We start from the raw sequence: 18,033 nt of genomic DNA, 5'->3' as shown, positions 1-18,033 counted from the left end.
CCTCAACCTTTCCCCATAAGACCTACCCTCCAAACCAGGCAGTATCCTGGTAAATCTCCTCTACACTCTCTCCAATGCTCCCACATCCTTCTTATAATGAGGTGACCAGAACTGCACATAATATCAAGGAATGCTGAAGGCTTTGGACACTGCAGAGGCAAAGGGGCCTGATAATATTCTAATAAGAGTACTAAAGGCTTGGGCTCCAGATCTTGTCACGCCCCGAGCTCAGCTGTTCCAGTACAGCTACAACAAGGACATGTACCCAGCAATGGGGAAAATTGCTCAGGTATCTTCTGTACACAAGAAGCAGGACAAATCCAACCCGGTCAGCATTTGCCTCATCAGCCTACTCTTGACCATCAGTAAAGTGATGGAAGTGGTCATCAACAGTGAGATCAAGTGGCACTTACTCAACAATAACGTGCTCACTGATGCTCAGTTTTGGTTCTGCCTGGGCCCCTGACCTCATTGAAATTGTGGTTCAGACATGCTGAACCAAAAAGTGAGGTGAGAGTGACTTCAATTGACTTCAGGGCAGCACTTGACCAAATGTGGTGTTAAGGAGCCCTAGTAAAAATGGAGTCAATGGGAATCAGGGGCAAAACCCTCCACTGGTTGAAGTCAAATCTAGCATAAAGAAAGATGATTGTGGTTGTTGGAAGTTAATCATCTCAGCACCTGGACACCACTGCAGGAATTCCTTAGGGTACTTCCTAGGACCAACTATCTTCAGCTGCTTCATCAGTGACCTTCCCTCCATAAGGTCAGAAGTAAGGACAATTGCAAAATGTTCAGCAGCATTTGTCACTCCTCAGTTACTGAAGTAGTCCATGTCCAAATGCAGAAAGACCTGGGAAATATCGAGGCTTGGGTTGACAAGTGGTAAGTAACGTTCATGCCATACAAGTGCCAGGCTATGACCATCTCCAACAAGAGAGGATCAAACCATTGCCTCTTGACATGATAGAAGACTACAAGATTATGAGGGGCGTGGACAGTCAGAAGCTTTTTCTCAGGGTGGAAGAGTTAATTCCTAAGGAGCATAGGTTTAAGGTGTGAGGGGCAAGGTTTAAAGGAGATGTGTGAGGCAACTTTTTTACACAGAGGATGGTGGGTGCCTGGAACTCGCTGCCAGGGGAGGAAGTGAAAGCAGATATGATCGTGATATTTAAGGGGCATTTGGATAAATATATGAATAGGATGGGAATGGAGGCATTTGGTTCCTGGAAGGGTAGGGAGTGTGAGTTCAGTCGGGCAGCATGGTCAGTGCGGACTTGGAGGGTTGAAGGGCTGTTTAGAACATAGAACAGTACAGCACAGTACATGCCCTTTGGCCCTCAATGTTGTGCTATGTTCAATCCCAAGATCAAGCTATCCCTTCCATGTGCCTATCCAATAACCGCTTGAAAGTTCCTAAAGTGTCAGACTCCACTATCACAGCAGGCAGTTTATTCCACACCCCAACCACTCTCTGAGTAAAGAATCTACCCCGAACATCACTCCTATATCTCCCACCATGAACCTTATAGTTATGCCCCCTAGTAACAGCTACATCCACCCGAGGAAATAATCTCTGCACATCCACTCTATCTATCCCCCTTATCATTTTATAAACCTCTGTTAAATCGCCTCTCATCCTCCTCCACTCCAAAGAGAAAAGCCCCGGCTCCCTCAACCTTTCCTCATAAGTCCTAGCCTCCAAATCAGGCAGTATCCTGGTAAATCTCCTCTACACTCTCTCCAATGCTTCCACATCCTTCTTATAATGAGGTGACCAGAACTGCACACAATATTCCAAATATGGCCTTACTAGTGTCCGGTTTCTGCGCTGTAATTTTCTTCGTTCTCTCTGTTCTTTATATTCAATGGCATTACCATTGCTGAATGCCCCACTATCAACATCCCGCTATTTATCATTGGCCAGAAACTGAACTGGACTAGTCATGTAAATACTGTGGGTACAAGGGAAGGTCAAAGGAAAGGAATTCTGTAGTGAATATCTCAGTTCCTGACTCCAAAACCCTGTCCACCATCTCCAAGTCACAAGTCAAGAATGTGATGGAATACTCTCCACTTGCCTGGATGGATGCAGCTCCAGCAACACTCAAGAAGCTTGACATCATCCAAGATAAAGCAACGCATTTGATTGATACCCTTCCACAAACATTCACTCCCTCTGTCACTGACAAACAGTGGCAGAAGTGTGTACCATCTGCAAGATGCACTGCAGGAAGTCACCAAGGTTCCTTAGGCAACACCTTCCAAATCCATGAGCACCACCATCGAGAAGGGTAAGTGCAGCAGGTATCTGGGAACATGGCCAGCTGGAGGTTCCCCTCCAACTCACTCACCATCCTGACATGGAAATATTTTCACCATTCTTTCACTGTCATTGGGTCAAAATCCTGGAACTCTCTCCCTAACAGCACTGTGAGTATACCTACACCTCAGGAACTGCAGTAATTCAAGGAGGCAGCTCACCAGCACCTTCTTATGGGCAATTAAGGGTGAGCAATTTGTTGCCTAGCCAATGAAGCCCTCGTCCCATGAATGAAAAAAAAATCCCTCAATCAACAATTGCTAAAAGCAGATTATCTTCTCATTGTCACATTGCTGTTTGTGGGAGTCTGTTGTGCAGAGATTGGCTGCCATGTTTCCTATATTACAATAATGACAGTAATTCTTTAGCTGCAAAACACTTTGGGATGACGTCAAACATGTTGCAGCTAGAAAAGGACCCTTCCACTACTACTCTCTGTCTCCTGTTACCTATGATGTGGGTATCCTGTTACCTAGCCAGTTTTCAATCCATCTAGATACCTGTCCCTGTATCCCATGCGCCTTAACCTTTTCAACCAACCTACCATGAGGGACTTTGTCAAACGCCTTACTGAAATCCATATAGGTGACATCAATGGCTCACCCTTCGTCAACCGTTTTTGTCACCTCCTCAAAAAATTCGACCAGATTCGTAAGGCAAGACCTCCCCTTAACAAAGCCATGCTGTGTATCCCTAATCACATCGCAACAATCCAAATGTGTATACATCCTATCCCTAAGAATTTTTTCCAACAACTTTCCTGCCACTGATGACAAACTCACCAGCCTATAATTACCAGGGTTATCCCTACTGCCCTTTTTAAACAGCGGTACCACATTAGCTATCCTCCAGTCCTCTGGGACCTCACCTGTGTCCAAAGAAGAGACAAAGATTTGCGCCAGAAGCCCAGCAATTTCATCTCTCATCTCCCTAAGCAGCCTGGGATAAATGCCATCAGGCCCTGGAGCTTTATCAGTTTTTATGCTGCCTAACACTTCCCTAACACTTCCTCCCTCGTAATGGATATTTCTTTCAACTTGTCTACAGCTCCCTCCAAGACAGTACAAAACATCAAGCCCCTCTCCTTCGTGAATACCGATGCAAAGTATTCATTCAGGATCTCCCTGATTCCCTCAGACTCTAAGCACAGTTCCCCTCCTCTGTCCCTAACAGGACCGATTTTCCCTCTAAGCACTCTTTTGTTCCTAATATAAGAGTAAAAAGTCTTTGGATTTTCCTTAATCCAATCCGCCAAAGCCGCTTCATGCCCCCTTTTCACTCTTCTAACTCCTCTTTTGAGCTCCCTCCTACTCTCTGTATATTCCTCCAGTGCTCCCTCCGTTCCCAGTTGCTTAGACCTAACATATGCCACTCTCTTCTTCCTGACCAAGTCCTCAATATCCCCTGTAATCCACGGCTCTCTAATCCCACCTTTCCCATCCTTCCTCTTAACCGGCACATGTCTTTCCTACAACCTTCTCAGTTTTCCCTTGAAAGCCTCCCATGTGCCGACTGTGGACTTACCCGCAAACAACCTCTCCCAGTCAGTATCCATCAGCTCATGCCTAATCCGGCTATAGCTTGCCTTCCCCCAGTTTAGCACCCTCCCCTTTGGACAGCACTCATCTTTTTCCATTATTATCCTAAAGTAGACAGACTTGTGATCTCTGTTAGCCACATGTTCACCCACTGCAACCTCAACCACCTGACCCAGCTCATTACCCAAAACTAAATCCAGTATAGCCCCCTCCCTAGTCAGGCTAGTTACATACTGCTCCAAGGACTCTTCCAGCACACATTTTACAAATTCCTCCCCATCCGAACCCCCAGCTCTAGGCACCTTCCAATCCACTCCAGGAAGATTAAAATCTCCCACTACAACAACCTTATTCTTTCTGCACCTATCCAAAATGTCTTTACATATGCCTTCTTCCACCGCCCGTGGGCTGTTGGGTGGCCTATAGTACACCCCTAGCATAGTAATCGCTCCCTTCCTATTCCTCAACTCCACCCACAGCGACTCAATCCCTAACTCCTCCATGTTATCCTCCCTCTGCACCGCTGTGATGTGCTCCTTAACTAACAACGTCACCCCACCACCTCTCTTCAACACTCCTCTGTCACACCTAAAACACTTATACCCAGGAATATTTAGCTGCCAGCCCTGCCCTTCCTTTAACCACGTCTCCGTCATTGCCACTACATCTAAATTCCTTTTCTAGCTGGAGGTCTGTCACCAGTGGTGTGCCACAGGCTCAGTACTGGGATCTCTTCTATTCGTAATATATATAAATGACTTGGAAGGGGGCGTACATGGTGTGATCAGCAAGTTTGCAGATGACACAAAGATGGCAGGATTGGCGGACAGTGAGGAGGAGTGTCAGGTGACACAATAAGATATAGATAGGCTGGTATATTGGGCAGATAAATGGCAGATGGAATTTAATCCTGTTAAATGCGAGGTGAAGCATTTTGGAAGGAATAATGTAGAGGGGAGTTACATGATAAAAGGTAGAACTATTAAGGGGATAGAAATGCAGAGGGACCTGGGAGTGCAAGAGCACAAGTTTTTGAAGGTGGCAACACAGGTAGAGAAGGTTGCGAAGAAAGCTTATGGTATGCTAGCCTTTATAGAAAGGGGTATAGAGTACAAGAGCTGGCGTCTAATGCTACAGTTGTACAGAACGTTGATTAGACCTCATTTGGAGTATTGCGTCCAGTTCTGGTGACCTTACTACCGGAAGGACGTGGAGACCCTGGAGACAGTGCAGAGGAGGTTTACCAGGACGCTGCCTGGTATGGAAGGAATGGGTTATAAGGAAAGATTGGGTAAATAGGGGCTGTTTTCCTTAGAAGGACGGAGATTGAGGGGGGATCTAATAGAGGTGTATAAAATAATGAAGGGTATAGATAGAGTAAACAGTGGCAGGCTTTTTCCTAGATTGGAGGCAAATATCACGAGGGGCAACAGGCTTAAGGTGAGGGGGGAGAGGTATAATTTGGATGCTAGAGGGAGGTTTTTCACACAGAGGGTTGTGGGGGTATGGAATGCACTGCCAAGTAAGGTGGTGGAGGCAGGCACGCTGGATTTCTTTAAGATTTACTTAGATAGACACATGAGCGAAATAGGGATGGAGGGTTATAGGAGACTGTTTTAAATAAGGATCAGAGCCTTGGGACGTTCCTGGAAATCAACTGTTACATGTGTTGATGTTTTATCTTTTACTCCGCAGGTGAGTCGGTCCACCTTGTTGTTTAACGAGGGGCATGCACACGGTGGGTCGTACGTGGGCTGCTCTTGGATGTTTTGAGAGTGGCCTAGTACTTCGCATCGTTTGTGTATGCTTAAAACTGGACCAGCAGATGGGCACCACAACAGCTCAGTGACTATCACTGTTTGCTTTGCAGATACATGGAATTGGGCCAGTGTCTGTGGGAGTTTGCACATTCTCCCTGTGGTTGCGTGGGTTTCCTCCGGATGCTCCAGTTTCCTCCCACACCCCAAAGATGTGCTCTTAGGCTTATTGGTGTAACAAATTGTCCCTAAATTATTCTCCCCTTAATCTGGTTTCCAATGAACGTACCATAAGCAGACACCTCCAGATGCTGAAAGATGCCCTCATAAGAACAGGATATGGCGCTCGACTCATAGATCGACAGTTCCGATGCGCCACAGCGAAAAACCACACTGATCTCCTCAGAAGACAAACACGGGACACAGTGGACAGAGTACCCTTCATCGTCCAGTACTTCCCCGGAGCGGAGAAGCTGCGACATCTTCTCCGGAGTCTTCAACATATCATTGATGAAGACGAACATCTCGTCAGGGCCATCCCCATACCCCCACTTCTTGCCTTCAGACAACCACACAACCTCAAACAGACCATTGTTCGCAGCAAACTACCCAGTCTTCAGGAGAACAGTGACCACAATACCACACAACCCTGCCACAGCAACCTCTGCAAGACATGCCGGATCATCGACACGGATGACATCATCACACGTGAGAATACTGTCCACCAGATACACAGTAAATACTCTTGCAACTCGGCCAACATTGTCTACCTGATACGTTGCAAGAAAGGATGTCCCGAAGCACGGTACATTGGGGAGACCATGCGGACGCTACGACAACGGATGAATGAACATCGCTCAATAATCACCAGGCAAGACTGTTCCCTTCCTGTTGGCGAACACTTCAGTGGTCACGGGCATTCAGCCTCTGACCTTCGGGTAAGCATTCTCCAAGGCGGCCTTCACGACACACGACAGCGCAGAGTCGCTGAGCAGAGATTGATAGGCAAGTTCCGCACACATGAGGATGGTCTCAACAGGGATCTTGGGTTCATGTCGCACTATCTGTAACCCTCGTGACTTGCCTGGGTTTGCAAAGCCTCACTTACTGTACTGTCTGGAGACAATACACATCTCTTTAACCTGTGATCAGTGCTCCTTCCGCTCACATTGTTAGCCACTTTAAGACTTGAACAGCAGGTTAGGTGTAAAGATTCGCATTCTAATCAGTAATCTGTAAACTGTCTGTGCTTTATATGCTCTGTCTGAGGCCAGAACTCTCCATTCGCCTGACGAAGGGACTAACCCTAAAGCTAGTGAGTTTACTATCAAATAAATCGGTTGGACTTAGACCTGGTGTTGTCAGAGTTTTTACTGTGTTTACCCCAGTCCAACACGAGCATATCCACATCATGACCATAAGCATAGGCATAGGTCAAGGGTGGAGGTGGAAAAACACGTTGTTAAGATGGCGGCGTGGGTTCGTTGGGCCGAAGGGCCTGTTTCCCGTGCTGTGTTTTTCTTTGTTCTTTGTTCTTTATAAATGCAAGATTTTCTTTCTCCTTAAAAATAAATTTGGTGGTAATTGCCCGAGTCCAGGTATAATAAAGGAATATAAGAAATTGTTAAATGGTTTAAGCATATGCCTGTGATAAATGAAAAGGTGCTAAGCTTTACAAAAGTGGTAATTAAATCTCAGTGATTGTCCCTGTAGATGTACAGTGGAATGTTGACACTGGGAAAAATAATAGTGATTTATCCTTAGTGATACAAAGAAAATAATGGATACAAATTCAGCTGAATCTGATGTTGGCCCTAAAATTACCTCTTCATTGACAGCATGTGCCCCAACCATTTAAGATTTAAGATGGCAATGAGTAGCTGGACGTTTACAAAGAACAAAGAACAAAGAACAACCCAGCACGGGAAACAGGCCCTTTGGCCCAATGAGCCCCCGCTGGCGCATCACCCTACACCTATTCTACCCTGTGTGTCTATGAATGGAACCCCTAACTTAGCCAGATACAGGGGAGAATAGTGTCAATTTGGTGAAACCAATCAGCCTAAGAGCACATCTTTGGGGTGTGGGAGGAAACCGGAGCGCCCGGAGGAAACCCACGCAACCACAGGGAGAATGCACAAACTCCCACAGACACAGGCCCAAATCCATGTATCTGCACAGCTAGCAGTGCTAGTCACCGAGCTGTTGCGGTGCCCATCTACCGGTCCAGGATCAAGCACACACACCGACACGAAGTACTAGGCCACTCCCGGAACTTCCAAGAGCAGCCCACGCACGACCCACCGTGTGCATGCCCCTCGTTTGACACGAGGTGGACCTCCACCTGCGGAATAAAAAGACAAAAACGTTAATCTTACAAGCCTGCTTTTCCGGTGTCTCCCGAGGTTCTAACCTTATTTAATAGCCCCTACCATAACCCTCCATCCTTGTTTTACTCATGTGTCTATCTAACTGAACCTTAAACGAGTCCAACGTTCCTGCCTCCACCACCCTACTCGGTAGCGTGTTCCATACCCCCACAACTCTCTGTGTAAAGAACCTTCCTCTCACTTCCAAATTATACCTCTCCCCCCTCACCCTTAAATCATGACCTCTCGTGTTTGTACCCAGTCTAGGGAGTAGTCCCTCACTATTAACTCTATCTATTCCCTTCAGTATCTTATATACCTCTATCATGTCCCCCCTCAATCTCCATCTTTCCAAGGAGAAAAGTCCCAGTTTCTCCAACCTTTCCTCGTAACCCAGCCCCTCCATGCCAGGCAACATCCTGGTAAACCTCCTCTGCACCCTTTCCAGAGACTCCACGTCCTTCCGGTAGTAAGGTGACCAGAACTGGACGCAGTACTCCAAATGCAGTCTAACCAACGTTCTGTACAACTGAAGCATTAGACGGCAGCTTTTATACTCTATACCCCTTCCTATAAAGGCTAGCATTCCATACGCCTTCCTAACAACCTTCTCAACTTGTGACGCAACCTTCATGGATTTGTGAACCTGCACTCCCAGGTCCCTCTGTATGTCTATACTCCTAATCTGTCTACCTTTTATCACATAGCTCCTCTCTGCATTATTCCTTCCAAAATGCATCACCTCGCATTTGTCAGGATTAAATTCCATCTGCCACCTATCTGCCCAATGCACCAACCTATCTATATCCTGTTGTATCACCTGACAATCCAGTTCAGTACCCGCCAACCCTGCCATCTTGGTGTCATCAGCAAACTTGCTGATCACACCACCTACTCTCTCTTCCAAGTCATTTATGTATACTACAAAGAGGAGAGGTCCCAGTACTGAGCCCTGTGGCACACCACTGGTCACTGGCCTCCAGCCCGACAAGGTCCCCTCCACAACTACCCTCTGTCTCCTATTACCCAGCCAGTTCTCAATCCACCTAGCTACCTGGCCTCGTATCCCATGCGCCTTAACCTTTTCTACCAGCCTACCATGAGGGACTTTGTCAAACGCCTTACTGAAATCCATATAGATGACATCAACGGCTCTCCCATCGTCAACCGTTTTTGTCACTTCCTCAAAGAATTCCACCAGATTCGTAAGGCAAGACCTCCCTCTAACAAAGCCATGTTGCGTATCCCTAATCAGATCGCAACGCTCCAAATGCTCATACATCCTACCCCTAAATATTTTTTCCATTAATTTACCTACCGCCGATGTCAAACTCACCGGTCTATAATTTCCAGGGTTATCCCTACTACCTTTTTTGAACAGCGGTACCACATTTGCTACCCTCCAGTCCTCTGGGACCTCACCTGTGTCCAAAGAAGAGACAAAGATTTGCGCCAGAGGCCCAGCAATTTCAGCTTGCAGCTGATTGCCTTGAAAACATAGTTTTAAGGTTGTGAAGCTTGTTGAATATTTACTGATCTGACCAAAGGGTGTTAGTAATGTGAAGTATCCTATTCAGGTAAGTGGTCATCCTTATCTATGGCGATGGTCATGTTTCTGCCTAGGCCCAATCTATTGGAATGAGGGCAATAATGTCGGGTGTCTTTCCTCTCCACTTTGCATCATGTACTATTTTGTTCTGAAGAAAGAGAGAATGTGAGTGAGTGATTTTTCTGGCAGTGGTGGCACACTTCAAGAAAACTGGTTCCATTATTTTTCTTGATGAATTGCTGTAACACTGGGCAGCACACTGACACAGTGGTTAGCACTACTGCTTCACAGTGCCAGGGACCCAGGTTTAATTCCAGCCTCAGGTCACTGTATAGGGCCTGGGTGGGATTGTGTTTGGTGCAGACTCGATGGGCCAAATGGCCTACTTCTGCAATGTAGGGATTCCATGATGGCCAAAGAAATTCATCACAACTAGAAAACCCCATTTCACCTGCCATTGTAATATTAAAGCAGAATCTTTCAAAGTATATATTTCAAACTTTCCAACATTGATTTTGCTTTTTTGGTCACAGGTGACAAAACAATCCTGATGCCATATCCATTTTGTTTTATGTAGAAAAGCCTTTTTTAAAAGGATCAAGAGCTGTGAATCCTTTATTTCCCTTAGTATGTCTGGAAAGGCTTGTACTTTAATATCACTAAGATTTCGAAAAGTTTCAAAATGCCTCACTAATGGTGACTTATTTTAGATTGTGTGGGTGTTGTTATGTCACAACATGTCAGGCATATTGCGTACATCACAATTTCACAAATAGCAATGAGACAAATGATATGAATGACAATATTAATTGAAGGATAATTGTTATCTCAGCACTGGAGCATTGAATTATTCTTTGAATAGTGGCATAATATTTGGAACAGCAATCAACCCAATAAACAGATGACCTGGTTTTAGCATTTTAACCAAATGAACTTAAACACTCGCTCAGTGATAATGTTGATACATCACCCTAGATTATGTCTCTAGGGATGCAATGGCCTGGTGGTATTATTGCTAGACTATTAATCCAGAAACTCTGTTAATGATCTGGGGCCCAGGGTTCAAATCCTGACAGCGCAGACGGTGGAATTTGTATTCAATAAAAAAAATCTGGAATTAAAAATCTGTTAAAGACCATGAGACTGTTGTCAATTATCAGGAAAAAGCCATCTGGTTAGGGAAGAAAATCTGCTGTCCTTACCTGGTCTGACTTACATGTTACTCTAGAGCCACACCAATGTGATTGACTCTTAACCGTCCTTGGGCAACTAGGGATGGGCAATAAATGTTGGCCAACCAGTGATGTCCATGTCCCTCAGATGGATTATAAAAAGAATGTAAGCTTTAACCGGTGTTGTGGGGCTTCTAACACAGAGGTGAAGGTTGAGGCATATCCTTCAGAAGTTTTTTTGTCAGTCAGATACCAATAGCCTGATTTCAGATCTTCTAGTAGAAGCTGTGTAAACCTATCATTATTTTTTTGTCTCTGTTATAAGATGTACCCAAATAGTGTGCTGTGACCACAATACATTGAACCAGATACATTTTTCAGTGCTGTGCAATAAACCATTAGGATGAAGAATTATAGAGCATAGAGGTCTATCTGGTCCATCCTGTCCATGTCAGCTCTGTCAAATACCTACTTTAAAGTTTATGTATTAGTGTCACAAGTAGGCTGCAATGAAGTTACTATGAATCAACAACATGGGTACCATGGTGCTCTTTATTAAACGCTTGCACACATTTCACCTACAAATTTAAATCAGTTCCCCTTTCAAAGTCATTAGCGGTGATCTTACTGGCTCATCCTGCTGGTCAATGAATGGGGTGAGCCAGTAAGTTTGTGTGAGAGGCAAAAAAATCAGGTTCGTGCCATCTTACCAGTCTGAATTTCTGGCGAGATCAGTCTCATGCTTGGGAAGGGCATGGGACAGATTATAATACTTAAATCTATTTAAATAATGATTTAAATGTTATTAGCGAGCTTGGCATGCATTCGTCCAGGCTCACTTGCCTTAACAGCCTGATTAATCTAAATTATTTACTACTTGACAACCCATTCAGATCAATAAGTATTATTAAAGGAACATTCCTGTAAATATTTCTTTATGTCACTGATATGGTATTCATCTGTGAGTTATTGGAAAGACAAAATGTATTGTTAAGGATCACTTGGGTAGTTGAGAGAACAAATGAATAATAATGACATGTAATAGGACAAATAAAAATACATCCTCTCAAAATGTGAAACTACATATTAGAAAGGCTGTAAATAACTTGATTTACCATACACTTCTGATCATGTCTCGGATAAAGAAATATTATTGGGATCCAACTTTTTAATAGAGGTACATAGCTGAAATTTGCATATAATTCTGGTTTTGTCAGGGTTCTGTCATGACAGTCTGCATTCCCATGGCTTATTCCTAGCCCGTGGGATACCCAAGCATTTTGAGGCACTCTTACCCCTGGTTCTGTACTCGGGACTTATTAGCAGAGTATGAATAAAAAGGAAGGCAAGGCTTCTGATGTGAGATCAAAAATAGGTTTATTTCAAACAAGATGAAGTCACCAAAGTTACAGTACAGTAATACAAACTGGCTGAGAGACAAAGAAGGAAACATGCAAATACAATATACCATAAGCAAACAAAAACCAACACCAATCTCTCACTTCCCTCTCCTGACTGACTACATTGGGGATTGAGGTGACAGGATCTATGTTCACCAACGTGATTTGGACAGATGCTTTCAAAATACGTTTTGGTTCTCCCTTGGCTTTGCTGATTGGATGTACCATATCCTGGACATTGTTGAAGCTCTCGGCTGTGTTCCGGGTCAGTTGGGATGTTTGTGTTTTTCTAGTAAGGTTTCCATTGCTGATGTCAGCTCCTTGTTTCTCAGGCTTGATCTTGATGCACTTGGATAGCTAAGCTTGAGCCTTGCTAGACTGTTGGAACTGGACTGCACCTCTTTCATTTCGTAATAACAAAACTAAATTCTTGTATTCTTCCACATACATTATAGCTGCTAGGATGGCTTATCTGTGTGCCCAATTTTGAATTAGTTCAGAGTAATAGATTCATAAGGTTTATGGCATCAAAACAGGCCTTTCGGCCCAACATGTCCATACCCTCTATTCTTTTTAAACGCCTAAGCTAGTCCAATTGCCAGTGTTTGGCTCATATCCCTCTATAGTCACCATATCCATGTAACTCCATCTTACCCATGTGGTAACTGCTTTTGGGATGATTAGGTGTTGATTGTTTGGCCCACTGTCCTGATGCTGTGGATAAGCTATGTAAGCTATAGAGTGACACTGTGGCACAGTAGTTAACACTGCTGCCTCACGGTGCCAAGGACCTGTGTTCAATTCCAACCTTGGGTCACTGTCTGTGTGGAGTTTGCACATTCTCCCCGTGTCTGTGTGAGTTTCCTGCAGATGCAGCAGTTTTCTCCTGCACTCGAAGATGTGTAGGTTAGGTTGATTGACCCTGGTATCAGAGAGATTAGCAGGGTAAATATGTGGAATTACAGGAATATGGCCTAGGTGGTATTGTAGTTGGTGCAGACTCGATGGACTGAATGGCCTGTAGATGGTTTGATGGGACTGTTTGTTACTGGGCTTTTGGTGGGATGGAGGCATTAATAGGGTTTGTGGACTATCCTTGTGCCATATCTGAAGTTGGTTGGGGGGCATCAGGAGAGGCCATGCTTGAACTCAGGCTATTGTTCAATGTCTCTTGGTGTATGATGCTCAGACAGCCTGCTGTTCCATGATCATTTTTAAAAAAACAGACTTTTTTTCCATTCTGTAACTCTTCCAAAGTGCATGCTCATAAACCATAACTCTGGGGAATTTTTGAACATACTACAGTAAAGCTCTGTAAAAGAACTCCACTGCTTAATGTTTCCCAAACTATGAATTACTGCACCACTTGTTCACTACTTTTCCTGCCTGAAGTAAAAACAAAAAGGCTGTTTCCAACTGCAAATAATCTGAAATAAAAATGAAAATGGTGTAAATGCACAACATCAGAAAGAAGCTAATGTTTCCCTTCGGAGCCAATATCAAAAGCTCCATTAGAATGTTAAGCAATCTTTCTCTTTCATATTACCTACAGTTGCAAGTATCCTCTTTATCTCTAATATTTCTTGCCTCCAAGGTTTTTGGATTATCTGATCTTAAAATAGCTCACACCACTGATCACTGCAAGGTGAGTATAACGGATAGAGGAAGCATTTGCTAAAGAAAATCTCAATTTGTGAATGGGAGAAAAAAGAGCCCTATTGCACAATGAGGTATCGCTCAGATTCCTGGGAACATCACAGAGGCAATTCTCCCAAAAATTGTTGGGAAAGCTGTTCTAGGTCATGTCTGTTTCTTCAGTGCAGTTTCAGACCTGAATATCCCCACTCTGTGCACTGCAGACATCCCAGTCGTGAATCTCATTAAAAACCTGGGGGGGCGGGGCCTATTCGCACCAGAGTCTGACAGTTCTGGAACTCTGCACATGCGCAGTGGCTCTGATCTGTCAGTCTCTCCACTTGCCGGCCAACCCAATCGCTGGCCAGCCTGGGACACCCACAGTGCTGCCCTTCCAGCACCCCCCACAGCCCGATCACAGCCTCCACAACAATTCCCGGGCCAGCCCTGATCCCCCTGCCTTGGAGCGCCCCGATGTCCAGCCCGCTCCCATAGAGAGTAGTGATACCCCCATTTCCATCATCCCTGCAGAACCCCCCCCCCCCCCCCCCACACTGATACCCCCGGGGTCGGCTTCCCCCTGGAAGGCAGGCCCTCCCTGGCAGACCACCACAACCCCACTGCAGCCCGCCCCAATCGCTGGCCTCCCTTCAGCCCAGACCAATCCCAATGCAGAATGGCAGTAGGGCCCCACAACCCCACCAATCGCCCCCTAGGCCACACCCACAATAGGCCTCACCCCCTTGGCATTGCCCAATGCTTGGTTTGGCTGCGATAGTGGGCACAGGCTGGCACTGCCAGGGTGCCAATGCCTGAGGGCACCACCCCTGCCACCCAAACCCCTGGGGACACCTGATTGCCCCCCCCACTTTCACTCTGGCAGGATCTCCCACTAGTTCACCGAACGTGGAGAGCTACTCTAAACCTCACCAGAATGAAGTGCTCCTGGCAGGGTGGGAGATGCTATTGAGCCCAGCACAGATCATTTAAATATATAAACATTTAAACTTTTAAATGTATAAACTTTTATACATTTAAAATATATGTAAAACATATTCAAATGTCTTGCCTCACTTCCCGCTGGTTTTCTGCCTGTTCCCAGCAGCGCCATATTCTTCCAGTCGGGAGATCCACTCACCGAGAATCTGCAACATGGCCAACACGTGCATCTTCCTACCTGACCCACCAGAAAAGTTGCAGGTCACAATGGGAGAATTGGGCCCCACTTTTCTTTTACAGAAAAGAGTTACCAAATCAATGCTTAAAAGCATTTTTAATAGTTTCCAATCAAAATCCTGTTCGTGTACAATTTTTTCCATTGTCGAGTTTGGAAGACGTGAATGACAAAAAAAATTGGCCAATGACAACAATTTAAAGATGTTGCACTTTTCTGCAAAAATACTGAGAAGCTGTTATCCCAGAAGTCGGAGTCAGCAGAGAGCTGGAAGCTGAGCTGTGCCATTGCTGCAAGGACACACGCTGTTAACATGAAAAAAAAAACAAGGCTAACACAGTCAAGGGCCAGCTGGGACCTGCAACCTGCCTTCACTTCTTGCCAGGCATGCAGCTCTGCTGACCTATGGGGTTAGTGCCCTGAATTGGCAAACAGGGTTACATACCTTGTAGTCACCTCCTGCAGCAGCACCTCTACTTCAGAAATGGGTATGTATTAGACTACTTCTATTCTTTATCTGCTGAGCTGTATGTCATTTCCTTTGTAACCTATTAGCCCTCTGAGAACTTAGCAAATGTTGCCACATGGTTGTGTTGGTTTCTGAAACCTTTCTAATACTGAAGCACTTCGCTTGACTCTGCTTCCTTTGCCTTGTCCACATCCAGTAAGATTCCGTCCACGTACGATTTTCAAGCGTGCTCCCTGAACAAATTCTTTAAATGAATCTGTTAATCATTATGCAAGTGAACTGACCCATAAACTTTAATTGGTATTAGTGCAATACTGGCAAGAGTTGAACCAGTTCTTAATTATTTAGAATTGACTTACCATGGCAAATGCAAATTAATATGTTCTCCCAGTTGAAGTAAATACATAGGTAACAAGATACATTTCGGCTGTTGAACAGAGAAAATGCAATGGATGCAGTGATGCAGATTTTATAGTTCTATAATAATTGAAATCTACCGCAGCAGATGCCATGAGCTTACATTTAATGGGGAAGGATCTGAGAACCACTCGACGGAATGATCCCAGGAGATACATTGAAACAGTAAGAATTCATATTGCACAGTGATCAGAAATGTATTTTTATATTTCCAATTAAACCAACCTGAATCACAGTTGGAGCATTTTAAAGTTGTGAGAATAGCAACTTCTAATTCTACACCATGTATTATAAGATCAGTATTGCCTGTCTTCATTTATAATTGAGAAACACTGAAAAGTACAAGTTTTAGAAATAGAACTGACAGTGGGCACCACTTATACAACTGCATGAACATTTTGTTAAGCACTGGCTGCAACAGGCTCAAAAATCTGATTAGCTTAAGAATTCACCCAATATAAGACATCTCCTTTGAATCCTTAATGAGTGTTAAATCTTAAGTCTGAAAATTTAACACGAAATATGGTAGATATCTTACAATCAATCCAACTAAATTTCATAACAATTAATTTATTAATTACATTTCTAAAAGACACTATGGGCAGAACTTTACAAGAACAATTCTAAGTGTCCAGCTAGGCTGAAAGCGGTAGAGTTGCAGATCCATTTTTGAGATGAGTTTTTACACCCATCTTGTTTACTTTGTGCATGAACAAATGGATTAGATTGTCTCTAGCTGCTACAGACAGTGAGGAAGGCAGCAGCAGAGGAAACTATTATACATGTGCAGACCACATGGACAATTCCAACAGCAGAGGCCTGACAATTTGAGAGAGAGCTGTCAGGCCTCTGCTGCTGCAGCCAGCTTGAACCAACCCCCACCCACAATTGTGGGAGCCTGTGGCCGATCACAAGCCTCACGCCACCCAAAAATGTAGTCCCGCTGCCTCCCTCCGCTCCATGCCAATTGCAGCTGCAGAGTGCTCAGCATGCCCACTACCCCCTTCCCCATACCAACTGCAAGCAAAGTGCATAGTGGGTCCCCACTGCCCCCATGCTGATTATGATGTAGAGTGCGCATCAGCCCCCCTCCCTCCCCAGTTGGGCTCCCTGGCCCTTGGCCTTCTCCCTCCAGGTCATGCTCCCATATTCCCTAGCCCATGGGCCCGGTCCCTGGAATTGCTCAGTGGGCAATGCCAAGGTTCCCAGTGTGCATTGCCAAGATGCCAAGCTGACAGTGCCAAGGTGCCAGGCTGATAGTGCCAGGCTAACACTGCCCAAGGGACACCACCCCTTGCTCTTGGCCTCGTTGGAGGCCACTCACTGGTTGCTGGTTCTCCTGGCAATGGCAACCTGTTCATGGGTTAACAGGTGTTTTCCTTTCTGGAGAAATTCTTTCCAAGCAAGGCCATAAAGGCAAGAGAGCTCAGACAATTAAGCGCCAGGCTTGCTAGACGGATGTAAATTAGAATTTCCATACATTTGAATAAATGATTCAGCCTCTCGCTGGAAATCTAGTTCCGGTAAGAACTCGAGAATCAAGAATCATCATAGAATCTTAGAAACCCTACGGGTGGGGTGGCAGGGGTGGGGGGCAGGGCGGGGGCGTGGGGGTGCGCAGGGGGCAGGGGTGGTGGGGGAGTGCGGGTGGGTGGGGCGCAGGGAGCGGGGTGTGGGGGCGAGGGGGCGGGGCACGGGGTGTGGGGGCAGGGCATGGGGGGAGGGTGTGGGGGGCGGGGGGGGTGGGGCGGGGCCAGGGCTGGGGGTGGCATTCAGCTCATCAAGCCTGCACTGACAACAATCCCACCCTACTTCTGTAACCTCACTTATTTACCCTGCTAATTTCCCCAAAACTAAGGTCAATTTGTCACAGCCAACCTAACTAACCTGCACATCTTTGGGCAGTGGGAGGAAACTGGAGCACCTGGAGGAAACCCACGCAGACATGGGGAGAACATGCAAACTCCACACAGACAGTAATCCAAGCTGGGAATCAAACCCGGGTCCCTGGCACTGTGAGGCAGCAGTGCTAACCCCACTGTGCCATTGTGACGCCCTTTGGAACAAACCTCGTTTCTTGGCTCTCAAGTGATTTTACTGGCTCACTCTGCCCAATGATGGGTGTGGCAAACCGGTACAATTCTGCCCTATTTTGCTTCTATATTAAGCTACATAATTTTTTTTAACGTGTTAAGAATATATAATGTAATAATGAAATGTTTCAACATTT

The sequence above is a fragment of the Carcharhinus amblyrhynchos genome, chromosome 2 (assembly GCF_965287045.1).
Source record: "Carcharhinus amblyrhynchos chromosome 2, sCarAmb.v2.hapA, whole genome shotgun sequence".
NCBI classification, from domain to species: Eukaryota; Metazoa; Chordata; class Chondrichthyes; order Carcharhiniformes; family Carcharhinidae; genus Carcharhinus; species Carcharhinus amblyrhynchos.
This window is presented reverse-complemented; position numbering follows the sequence as displayed.